Source organism: Choloepus didactylus, chromosome 4 (assembly GCF_015220235.1).
Source record: "Choloepus didactylus isolate mChoDid1 chromosome 4, mChoDid1.pri, whole genome shotgun sequence".
NCBI lineage: Eukaryota > Metazoa > Chordata > Mammalia > Pilosa > Megalonychidae > Choloepus > Choloepus didactylus.
In genome coordinates this window covers 161,662,842-161,676,063 of record NC_051310.1, presented here as the reverse complement: position 1 = coordinate 161,676,063, position 13,222 = coordinate 161,662,842, and the positions used below count along the sequence as shown (strand labels likewise).

Here is a 13,222-nt window from a genome sequence, read left to right as displayed (position 1 = left end):
AGTAAAAATTTAAATTTTTAATATGAGGATAGTTTTTCAAAACTGAAGACATCCGTCTTCAAATGAATAGCAACAAAAAAGGCAATGCACAGCCAATTATTTTTATTCTAATATCAGAAATAGTATCTCTTTTCCTCTTTTGGTCATTTAAATATCAAGAATAGAGCTACATTTAAAACTGAGTAAATTTGCCAATAAGTTATAATATACATACCACCAAATGCAGAAATCAAATGTATGCAGTTGCTCTTTGCCAGAGCCAGCTGGCTGGTGACTACAATAGCTGTGTCCCTTCGACTTCCCACTTCACCACTGCCGCCATGCCTGAAGGTCCACTTCTCGGGGATGACACCTCTACTGTTAGTTGCCTCAGTTTCCAAAACTATCTGGGAGATTCATGGGGCATTCTCTTCTCCCGTCCTCAGGACTTTACCCCAGTGTGCACCATGGAGCTTGGCAGAGCTGCAAAGCTGACATCAGAACTTGCCAAGAGGAATGTTAAGTTGATTGACCTTTTGATAGACAGGGCTGAGGTCCATTTTTCTTGAAGCAAGGACAACAATGCCTACAATGGTGATACACCCACAGAAGCATTTACCTTTTCCTCATTGATGATAGGAATTGGGACCTTGCCTTCCTGTTGGGAATGCTGGGCCCAGCAGAGGATGAAAAGGGCATGCCTGTGATGGCTCATGGGGTGTTCATTTTTGGTCCCGATAAAAAACTGAAGCTGTCTATCCTCTATCCAGGTGCCACTGGAAGGAATTTTGGCGAGATTCTCAGAGTAGTTACTCCAGTGGTCAGCAGAAAAGAGGGTTGCTACCCTGGTTGATTGGAAGGATGGAGACAGCATGATGGTTGTTCCAAGTATCACTTAAGAAGAAGCCAAAAGAATTTTCCCTAAAGGAGTCTTCACCAAAAGCTCCCATCTGGCAAGAAGTACCTCCACTACACTCCCACTACACTCTCCAAAAGTTGGTGTTGGAGTTGCTCACTTAGCACAGTGAACCAGAGTTTGCTACCTGCCAATCATGTTTTCCCACAGCAATCCCATAAAGACATCCAAGTGTGATCACAGCCAAAATCTTTATGTTGCTATACCACTGGCTTATTAAATGAAAACAGCAGTAATAAGTTCTTGGAATTCTTTACTCTGTGCCTTCACCAACTCTCTGTTCTGTTCCTGTGCTGACTCTCTCTGAAATATATTCAGAGAATCTCATTTCAGGGTTTGTGATCAACAAATAAAACAATCATTGATGGTTGATGGAGCCTATTTTGCCCCATCATAGAATGGTTCAACTTGTCAGCTGTCCTAATCAAATCCTCCCTTCTGTTAGTCATTTTGGGGAGTAACAGAACTTAAGATTCAATTTTCTCTGTAAATGCCTAAGTACATAGACCAAGAACACAGAGTAATAGGGAAACTCTTCAGAATTCAATGCTTTAAACACAGTTGGGGGGTGGGGTAGGAGGCTTTTCAGTTCTGTACTTTTCCAACTAAAGTAAGAGTGGGAAGAGACATTTTTAAAATATTTTGCTACAAGAAAAAGAAAATTCTGTAATAAATTTCTATCAAAAGAGAAAGAGCTACAGAAAAAAAAAAAAAAAAGATGCACCAGAATGGGGAGCTCCCATTTCTGTGCATCAGTCTGTTCTAAAATATAACATACATAAAAAAGAACACCTTGGGAAGAAAGGAAAGGATGATTTTGAATGTTTTCTTATAGAACTGTTCTTGCACTGGGTGATTATATTCTGAATTTTGCTTTTTTGGGGGTTAGCAAAACAATCCTTTGCTAAAACTGGAAAAAAAAATGTGTATAGTTAAAAACAGCCAAAAATAAAAAAATAAACTAACAACCAAACCAATTAAAATTGGGCAAACTACTAAAACAGACATTTCTCCAAAGAAGATAAACAAACGGCCAGCAAGCACCTGAAAAGATGTCCAAAAAGATACCACTTCTCACTCACTAGAATGACTAGACTGAAAACAAAACAAACAAAAACAAGCAAACAGAAAAGAAACAAAATAAGTGTTAGAGAAGATGAGGAGAAATTGGAACCCTCGTACATTGCTGGTGGGAATGGAAAATGGTGCAATCACTACAGAAAACAGTCTGTGGGTTCCTCAAAAAGTCAAACAAAATTACTATATAACCCAGCAATTCCACTTTCTAGGTATATACACAGAAGAATTGAAACAGGGATTTGAACAAATACTTGTACATGCATGTTCATAGTAGCACTATTCACAGTAGCCTAAAGGTGGAAACAACCCAAATGTCCATCAACTGGTAAATGGTTAAACAAAATGTGGTATATGCATACAATGGAATGTTACTCAGCCATAAAAAATACTGAAGTACTGACACGTTACATGTGGATGAACGTAAAAACATTATGCTCAATGAAAGAAACTAGACACAACAGGTCACATTAATATGATTCTATTTATATGAAAGACCCAGAATAGGCAAAGCCATAGAGACAGAAAAGATTGGTGGTTGCCAGGGGTTGGGAGATGGGGGGAATGGGGACTGTTTAATGGACACAAGTTTTCTTGTGGAGGAATGACAATGTTTTGGACCTACATGGAAGTGGTGGTTGGACAACAATGTGAATGTCCTACAGGCCACTGAATCATATACTTTAAAATGGTTAATCTTATGTTATATGAAATTTCCTATCAATAAAAAAGTAAACAAAGATTTTCATAAAAATAAATGCAGCTGTGTAACCAGCATAGATGAAACAAAAGAATATTACAGCACAACAAAAGTTCTCTTCTGTCCTGTTAGGTTGACCATCCATACCATCTCCCCAAACACACTCAAAGTTTTATAACTTAGTTTTACCTGTTTGTGAGCTTTTATAATTAGAATAAGAAAGCATGTCTTTTTGTTTGTTTGTTTCTACCTGCCTTCTTTTGGTCAATATTATGTTTCTAAGAGTCATCCTTTTGTTGTATATAGCTATACATTGTCCTCATTTTCATTGTTGTGTAATAATCCATGACATAAATACATCACAATTTACATATTTTACTACTGATGGGCTGTTTCCAGTTTGGGGCAATTATAAATATTGTTCTATTAATATTCATGTAATTTGGTGAACATGTAATTCATCTTGGGCACACCTAGGAATAGAATTGTTGGGGCACAGTACATGGATCTATTGGTATACATAACTTGACAAACAATTTTCCAGTGTGATTAGATCTAATTACATTTCCACCAGCAGAAATTTATAAGACTTAAAGTTGCTGTAGCTCCTTGTCAGTATTTGTTACCATTTACCCCATTTAAAAAAGTATTTAGTCACTCTGGAAGAAGTGTGGAGGTATCTAATTTTGATTAGCGTTTGCATTCCTTTGATATCTCATGGAGTAGAGTGAATTTTCACATGTTGATTGGCCAATCAGACATTCTTTTTAATGAATTTCCATTATTTCTGTCTTATTGATTTAGGAATTCTTTATATATGTTGGATACGAGTTCCGTATTGCATATATGTATTGAAAATATTTTCTCCTAGGATGAGGCTTACCTTCTCATTCTGATAATGATGTGTTTTGATAAACAGAAGTTCTTAAAAGTGGTGTATCCCAGTTTAACATTTTTTTCTTAAATTTAACACTTCTGTCTTTATTTTAAAGAAATCTTTACCTACCCCCAAATTGTGAAGATATTTTTCCTTTACTTTTTGCATTAGGTATACAGTATATATTGAAATTAATTTTTATGCATGGCATGAGGCAGAGGTCGAGATATATTTTTAAAAATATCTTTTTGAACCATCATACATACATATGAAGATAGACAAATACTAAAACTAAACAATACCTAAATACTTGTAGTGATACAATACTTTCATGTATAAAGTGCGAGTATTAAGATTCAGTTCTCGTATTCTATCTACAGATTCAATATCTATAGATTCAGTTATAATCAAAATCACAATAGGGCTTTCTTGGTGGAACTTTGCAGATTTATTAAATGGGATAACTGTGGTCTTAACAAAAGCCGCAATGTGATACCATTGAAGAAGGTCAAATGATGGTGACTCACCTGACTAGGTAATATGTTTAACTTTTTAATGACAAAAGAGCATAACATTGACATAGAAAGAGACAAAAACTAGAATGGAAGAGAAACTAAAAGCCAAAAACAAGTCAATTTGAGATGATTAACCACTGGCACAAAGATGAACACCAATCAGTGCTACTTGTAATATTCATTAACCTTATGGAAAATCACTGTTAAGAAAAATCAATTATAATACAATTCTAGATAAAATGTGAACATGAAATTATCAAAAACTTTGAAGAATATACAGGATATTTAACAAAATACCGGAAAGGTCAAACCACAAAGGAAAATGCAGATAAAACTGAAAATGTTAAAAATTTCGATAAAAGACAAAAATAAAGTAAAAACCAAAACAATACCTAAGAGAAAATATTTGCTGATCAAATATTTATATTCAGAATATACTGAAAATACCTAAATGCCAATAAGAAAAAGTCAAACAGCTTAATTTCAAAAACGGGCAAACAGGCCTCATATTGAATGTAAGTTTCCCGAGGCAAGGAATTTTATCTATGTCGCTCACAGCTATTTCCCAAGTACCTTACAGACTTTGCTCAATAAATACTTTGTTGAACAAAATAATCAATAATGTTCAACTTCATCAATAATTGAGGAAAGCAAATAAACCAAAATGAGATGACTTTCTATACCAAGAAGACTGACTTTCTATACCAAGAAGACATGACAATGTCATGGTTTGGAGAAGTAGAGGAGAGACAGAAATCATACACCCAAGTAAGTGAATAAATAAATAAGAGCACTTTGATGATAATGTATTATTACCTAGTAAAGCTGAACACAGCTTTACCTTATGGTCCAGAAATTACACTCATGATTATTTATCTATACCCATAGATTTATGTATTTCTATTGCTGTCATTTTAAAATGTTCATTGCTGAAAAGTATTTCATTGAATGAATATGCCCTCGATTTATTTTTCTGTTCTTGAGGGATATTTGGATTGTTTCTAGATTTTTTTGTGATTACAAAGAGTATTTTTTAAACTAGAAAAATGACACTTGCAAAATAGGTTTTTATGTGGGTTAATTAATTAATTAATTAATTGACATATTTTCATACTCAATGTTTAATAAATGATGACTATTCTTACTGGAAAGGTTGTTGCCAAACTGAACTTGCTGGAATACAAAGCACAAAACTGAGAAAACTTTTCTGGTGGAAAAAATAATAAATAAATAAAAATCTCAAGAAGTCCCCTTGTTTCTAAATTCCTTAGTATGGTATTCATATTACTTTGTCATACGGCAACATACTATTTTTTTTGCAATCTCATTTTTCACCCTTCACCATCCACAATCTATAATTTTTGGATTTACTTACCGTTTTTTCCTACATGAAGTGTATATTTTCACGTATCTATAATTTTGCTGATACAATACCATTGCCATTCTTTCTAAACTTCTGAGGTCTAATTGAATAGTTTTCCTTTCTCAGTAGTCTGATAGCAATTTCTATACTTATAGACTAACACCTATTTAATTATACCTTATAATACAATTATTTGTATTTGCTTTCATTACTTGACTTTATATAATTGAGGGTTTTAAACACATCTAGTAAATTTGGTATACACCGTAATGACTGGAATAGGACTCTTATACAATAGGCACCAATACATGATGCTTAAATTGGGTTACAGAGTACTGTAATGAATGAGAGAGATTATTTTGCATTGCTGATTATTTAGTATCTTTTCAGGCCAATGAAAGTGCCCCTTTTTTTTTCTTCTGAAATGGGAGCAAGCAGGCAGTGTAATTTCATCACTGAAAGTTATTTAAGTAAATTAAAGATTTGCAATGAATATTTTGTTTTTGATAGTGCCTCAAAATTATTATAAAATTTAAAAATTCACAAATATATTAGAAGAAGAAAATGTGAGTTTCCCATTCGAAATTATATAGAGCAAAGTTCCTGACTTATACTTTCAAACATAATCTTTAATTTTTAAGGGCTGTTATGTATTTCTCCAAGAAACCCTGATTAAGGGTAAATAATATAATCTATCATAAATGGATGCCGGTTGTAAATGTAATTATGGATTTATGACTCAGAATTTTTGTTCTGAAACCACCTGGTTAGTTGACAGTACTCTTTAGCTTCCCCTTCTCAGCCCATTTTGATCTCCCTCTCTTATTCATGAATAATTTTTTAAATAAAATGTATCAGCTATGCTTCTTCCTTGCATATCTGAAGTCAAAATTATTTTCCTAGATTTTTTTTTCTATTTTAAAGATCTAAAAGTTCCATCTTCAGAAAAAAAGTATTGTTTCTCAGCTCAGAGTAACTATTTTATTGTTGTGTAAATGATCTCTTAAAAATTCATCAATGTCGTGAAATGTTTTTCATATTCAGTAGAATTTAAAAGTAGTAAAGCTTTTAATTACTTTTCTATATTTGACTATGAAACTTTCAATGTATTTTTCTCTTCCTATAAGGTCTTTAAAAACTGTTGCTATGCCTCAAGGATTTTGCTTTGGGAAAATAAAGTGTTTGAAACAACTTTTCATTTTAAAAGTAGTACTTTGATCATAAAAAGTTTCAAGGAAGGAAATAGCATGGGACAGGGAAGGAGAGGAAAGAAATGTGTCTATATCCATAAAACATGTTCTAAAATTAATATAAGAAACAAAAATATAAGCCATATAAATTCCACTATACTTTTTTGGTCCCTTGGGCTAACAAGATGTTTCAAATAGCAATAGCAGAAATAAGATCTGATTGAATATCAGGATTATGTAACTATACTAGTTGTTTGTGGCCTTCTGGAAACATAGATTGTTTCAAGATAAACAGTGATAAAATTTGTCATAGTTTATGATCCATTCATGTTAGGTTTCATAAGGATAAAAAGCCCATAAAACGTGTCTCCAAGGAACATTATGGAATCCAATCTATGAAATTGAGGCAAATAGCATTTTGTGCCACACTAAAATTTCTATCCAGTTAGTGCATATTGCAATGGAAGACCATAGATGATAAAACATTTCAAGTTAGAAAATTCACACAGATCACCTAAACAAAAATCAATATGATACTTTTTTGTTTGTTTCATCATACATTTATATGCCCAATTTGTAAACTTGTTTGGGGAGGAATTTTCTCCATTTTTCTGCAGTTAATGATCATGTTGGATTAAATATTATTGCAAGGTTAAAAATCAGTTTCAATATTTTTCCTATGAGTTTATATTGTCATTATTCATAAAACAGTATTTGTAACAAAACCTCAAAATTCTAAATTGTTAGCTAAAATTGCTTTGACATTTGAGTAATATGAGCAAGACAGATTTGGCAGAAATATTTGCAATGCAAAGTCAAATCAAAACATAATTGCAACATCACCAAAACTAGATATACTTTAGCATAATAACATTTCAGAATCTAAACTTTAGCAGGCAGTTAATTAATGTTCCAAGCCATTATAGTTAATTAATTTTTTTGATACTGTTAAATCATTTGACTATGGAAAGAGGCCCAGCTGTATGATAATTACATTAGCATTGTCAACATTATCAATGGACAGTCCAAAATTTAATAGATGAATTTTAAAGTCCACTATGCCTTTGGTGTCAGTGAGCTGGAAAAGTACTCAAAAGGCATCTGGTTCAATTGAACGTTTTCAAGTAAATTTGAATGAAAATATTCTGGAGCAATAAGTATCTTTAATTCAAGAAAACTTTACTTTAAAAAGTTTTACGGTAAAAAAGTTTGCTCTAAAATCTAGAACATATGTATATTGGAGTTGAAACCTGAATGATTAAAAAAAATCACTTCAGGAAGATTATTTCTTGCAGAAAGAACAAACACCAAGTTCTGGAAATAAGTAAGGATATAGCTAGAGATTAACAGATAGATATTGGTGAAAATAGAATTATTATACAAGTAACATTTTATAATTTCCAATTTTTACTCAATTACACCATTGGTATGCTGTTATTATATGCCTCATTTTGTTGCCATACATCATCATACCTACAAAAAAACATATTGGTGTGTTTTGCTTTATGTTATGACTATATTCATGTCCATATGTCCTTTTAGAAACACTGTTTTAAATAAGGAATGGTTTTTCTTTGGGTTGTGACACAAAAGCCTTTGTGCACACTCTCCTGGCCAGAAGTAGTCACATGGCCAGCCAGGATGCACGAAAGTCTGCAAAGGCAGTTCCTAACTGGCTGCCCCTTCCAGGGACAACTCTACTTGTGGAAATTGGGCCTACATTTTTCTTGATAAATTATCTCTGTCTTTTTCAAAAGAATGAAAGCTCTACACAAGAATTCCTGGGATGGGGCCCCACTTGTATTTTGTGGAAAATTTAAAACTCATAATGTCAACTATATTGGAAAACAAAGGTGATTAAACTGAATATACTAGATGTTAAATCATAATTTAAAAGAAGGGCAACAAATAAACCTAAACATGTGGAAGGAAAGAGAAATTAATGACAGAAAATAAACAATAAAAAATAGATACTTGAGCATCTAGTTCTGGGATACTACGGTGTGAAACCAATTTTCCTTCTCCTCTCTAAATACAACTAACTACACTAGAAATAATTCAGCAGAGAATCATAAAAGGACTCTGAAAGAAGGAAAGAAGAAGGTGGACTCTCTAGGGACCTCAGGACTAGGAGTTCCCTGGGTTTTAACTTTATCTCCCATACACGCTCAGCTGGACACTGGAGAGACCTTCAACCAAAAACAGCCAAGCATAGACAGAAAGCAACAACAACCACCAAAACAAACAAACAAAGAAAAGAAAACAGGAAGAACAAGTAAGAAAAGTCTGATTTCTGTTACCAAGGGACCTAAAAGGGGAAGCAGCAGTGACTTGAGAACAGAGTCCAGTCTTCCCAAGGCAGCTTTGCCACAACCATCCCCTGACGTAGATCAGCCATAGCCCGATCTACCTACAGCTGGGATTTCTGGGGAGCCTGGAAGAGCTACTGAAGCCTATACACAAAACCTGAACAGAGTACCTGCCTCCAAAATAGAAGCTGTAAGTAAGGTCAAGAGCCTCCTAACAATACCAGAAATACCCAGGGCACATACAATAGAAAAATCACTCATAATACCAAAAACCAGGAAAAAACACAGCTGAAATGAGAGATAGCAATCCACAGACACCATCACTGAGATGAATCACATATTGGAATTATCTGTTAAAGGTTTCTGAGCAGGCATCAGAAAAGTTCTTCAAAATATGTACTTTGTATTTTTGCAGAGACCAATAAATTTGCAAGAGTATACAGCATAATTTCATCTTGTGCAATGAGCAAATTGGTTAAAGAAAGCTAGGTACTTTCATATGTCTGCTGGTATGTATAAAGAAAAGTAACTATAGAAACACACTTGAAAAAATAAACATATTAAATTGTCATTAAAGACCATGTTTGGGTTGGAAATGGGAGAAGGGGATAAATGGACTTTAATAATTTACTCCTTATGATTCTGAATTTTGGGAATTGCAATTTCTGTCATTACTTAAAAAAATAAAAGTAGAAGAGAATCGTAAAGACAAAAGGAAATTCACCGTGAGCCTCACATTCCTCACAGCTCCACCATTAATCAAACCTCTTACTGACTCAATATGTTTCTGCAGTTTTATGGGATTCCTTAAAGAGAAGCCCTAAGATAAAGAATGCAAAACAGGTAAGTGTCATAAAGGATGCTTTCTATGTTAGTGATCCTTGAAAGAAATATTGTATGACTCACATACGAAAATTTAACTATACATTTCTTTCTGCTAGACAATTTGGCCCCAGATATTGAATGCGGTAATAGTTACTTCCAGTTGATTGTTAATCCAAGTATATATTGAAAGGGGTCACTGCTACCTGTGTACCCTTAGGTAAAAATGATCTCTCTGCATCCTCCATAGTCACATTTTCAACTGTAGGTGCAGCTTTAGTAGGGTTACATGTACTATCTATCTATCTAGCTAAGCTGAGTCAACCCCTGCCAAAGTTGGAAGGGTAGATATTTTGGGAGTGCATGCCAAGTACTGAGCACTCTAAAAAAATGGTGGATCTCATGATAGAACTGAAGGAATCAGTATCATCAATTGTTTAGTAAGGTAAACAAAGGTTTACCTTATTCAAAGAGTGTGACCTTGGACATATTATTTCATACCTCAGTTTTCATATTCCCCATCTTAAATGGAATACTGATGATGATGATAATGAGGGGATTAATGAGCTAATACATGAAAAGCGTTTAGACTTTTGCCTAGCATGTTGTATGTGCTCAGTAAAATTATCTTACTATTGCTCTCTCCCTTTTACAGATAAGGAAACTGAGACTAGACAAGTTAAGAAAAAGTAATTCAAGGTCATACATTTAGAAGACACTGGAACCAGGATTTGAATACAGACAATCTAATGCCAAAGCTTATGATTTTAATTTCTTTATTAGACAGCCCTCATCTTACATTTGGCAAAATAAGTTGCAAATGACCTCTGCAAGTGAAAACCTAGATATAGACCCAGGGAAGAGATGCTTGGTAATAGTTTCCATCACACATAGGAAGAACACTATCAACACAGGCATTTATGGAAAGGAACAATTATATCAATGTATGTGTATATATGATCTATGAATTAGCTTATTGTTGCACTTTACGCAAATAGGGTGATCATAGTGTGGAAAACTTTACTTAAATGACAAATAAAGCAAAGGCAGTTTCCAGTTGAATATCAGAAAATGTTTTCTGTAGTAAGTACATTAAGAATTATTGCTACTTTTCTTACTAATTGAGTGTAGTAATTATCCCTCAGAACAGTTGTTGATATTCTTAGTAAACCTAAAATTGTGAATATATTAGGAAACTGGCAAGAGTTGTTTGTCAATGGAGCACAGTTCCCTGAAGCAAGAGGCTTGTCTGCATAGTCAGGTGTGTCTTCTTTTCCACCCACTATTTCTCTGGTTCTGTGACTAATGAATGCATCATATTATTTTGTTCACAGAAAACATATGCCATTTCAACAGGCTCAAATTTAATCTAATGCTATTACAAACATTTCTTTTCTTAAATGGAATTGCAAAGTTTAATCATTTTTAAAAAGTTTCCGGGTTATATGTCCATTGTGTCATAAAAGATAATAAATTTATCTGTTTTACAGGTAAATCCTGTGCTTAAATAGCATCATATTACTACTCTATATTTTAGTTGCTGTTAAAATCTCTCTCTGAGATAGCTGTTACACTTCTGTAAGAGAGCATGGTTGGCCCAATCCCAATTTCCAATTCAATTTCCTGCAAAGTATTTTATCATGGAGGAAAGATTTTATTTGAATGGTTGGTGATTTTCTTATCCATTAATTTAAGGCAATGCAGGAAAAGTGTATGAGAGCATATTAAGAAAAGGTTTGACATGCCTGTCTGCTATGCCAGTGTGTGTGTGTGTGTGTGTGTGCGCGCGCGCGTGCACATGTGCATACTCAGCTTCTGCTATGAAAATGCGAATGACTCCAAAGAGAGCCTTCACACATGGATGGAACATAAAGTTTAGTGCATTACATAGTGGAAGGAGCAGTCATTCTGTGTGTCCAACAGAGGTCACCATCATTAACCTTTAATATTTTTGCTTTCTGAAAGAATGATCAGATTGTTAAACATACCATTTCCCTTTTTATTTTTAAATTTTCTTCTTATCCAGCTCACATTCCATGGTCATAAATATCATACTACCAATATATTAACTATTGTTGCTGTTGTTTAGAATATGACTATTAAAAACCCATACGACATGAATATCTCAATTTACTGATCCTGTGCCAAGTAGCACGTGCACTGTAGGAAAATTACACGATGCATCAAACTGGTTCCCTTCTAAATCCAAAATGATGAGTGTAGGATTCTTTTCTACCTTATTTATTGTTTATTCTTACTGCTTACAGTGTGAATAGTATCTGACAAATAAAAGGCATACCAAATCATTTGTTGAAGCAGTTATTAAATCTCAAATGTGTCCTATGTCTTATATTTTTTCTTTCTGTATCTTCTAAAAAATATCAGTAAAAGTTGCAATTCCTCAAAGCTCACTTCTCTTCTCATCCTTTCAGATAACTTGATGTATAATCAGGGTTTAATTACTCCTACATGACAATGACACACAGACCTCTCCAATTCTGAATTCCAATGCCACATGCTCACTTACTATGACAATTTCACTTGCATATATTAAAAATTCTTCCAACCTAAAGTGTCCAATTTATAACCTTCTACCTGCTACACCTCAGTTTTATCTTGTCTAGTTCCTTTCCAGAGATTTCTGTGTCAGTGAAACAGACTCTTTCTCAAGCCAGAAACTTTAAAGTCACTCTTGAAAAGTTCCTGTGTCTTATTTCACTGTCACATCCATCACCAAATCCTGTCTAACCAATTAAATTGTTCCATATTCTTTGTTCTATCTCCAAATATAGAGTGCCACCACTCTAGTCCAAGCTACCTTTCTTTATTAGAAAAGATTTAGGTTTACAGAACAATCATGCATGAAATACAGGATTCCCATATGCCACCTAACAGTAACACTTTGCATTGGTGTGGAATATTTATTTGTTTCAATTAATGAAAGCACATTTTAATAATTATACAATTATCTATAGTCCATGGTTTATCTTAGGGTTCACTATCTATGTAGTACAGTTCCATGGAATTTTTAAAAACTTTTATTCTGTTACCATATATACAACTTAATATTTCCCCTTTAAATTACATTCAGATTATAATTCAGTGCTGTTAACTATATTAGCAATGTTGTGCTACCATCGCCACCAACCATTACCAAAACATTTCCATTCTTTCAAATAGGAACCCTGGACATTTTAATCCTTAACTTCCCATTATATAGTCACATATATATGTATATGTGCATCTACATGTGTTCATATACTCATTGCATCAGTCAAGATAAGGAAACTATCACTATAGAAAGTCCCTTTGTTAACTCTTAGTATTTAGTTTCTCCACACTATACCCTAGGCAACCACCAATCTGATTTCTGTCACTATAGGTTAACATTGCTTGTTCTAGAATTTCATGTGGATGGAATCATAGAGTATATATCTTTTGTGTCTGTCTTCTTTTGTTTAATGTAATGTTTGT

At 33.7% G+C, this 13,222-nt stretch overlaps 1 pseudogene; it reads left to right on the top strand.

The window, feature by feature from the left end:
- The first annotated feature begins 233 nt into the window (after positions 1-233).
- LOC119532979 lies at positions 234-1,072 on the top strand (annotated as a pseudogene).
- The last annotated feature ends 12,150 nt before the right edge of the window (positions 1,073-13,222 follow it).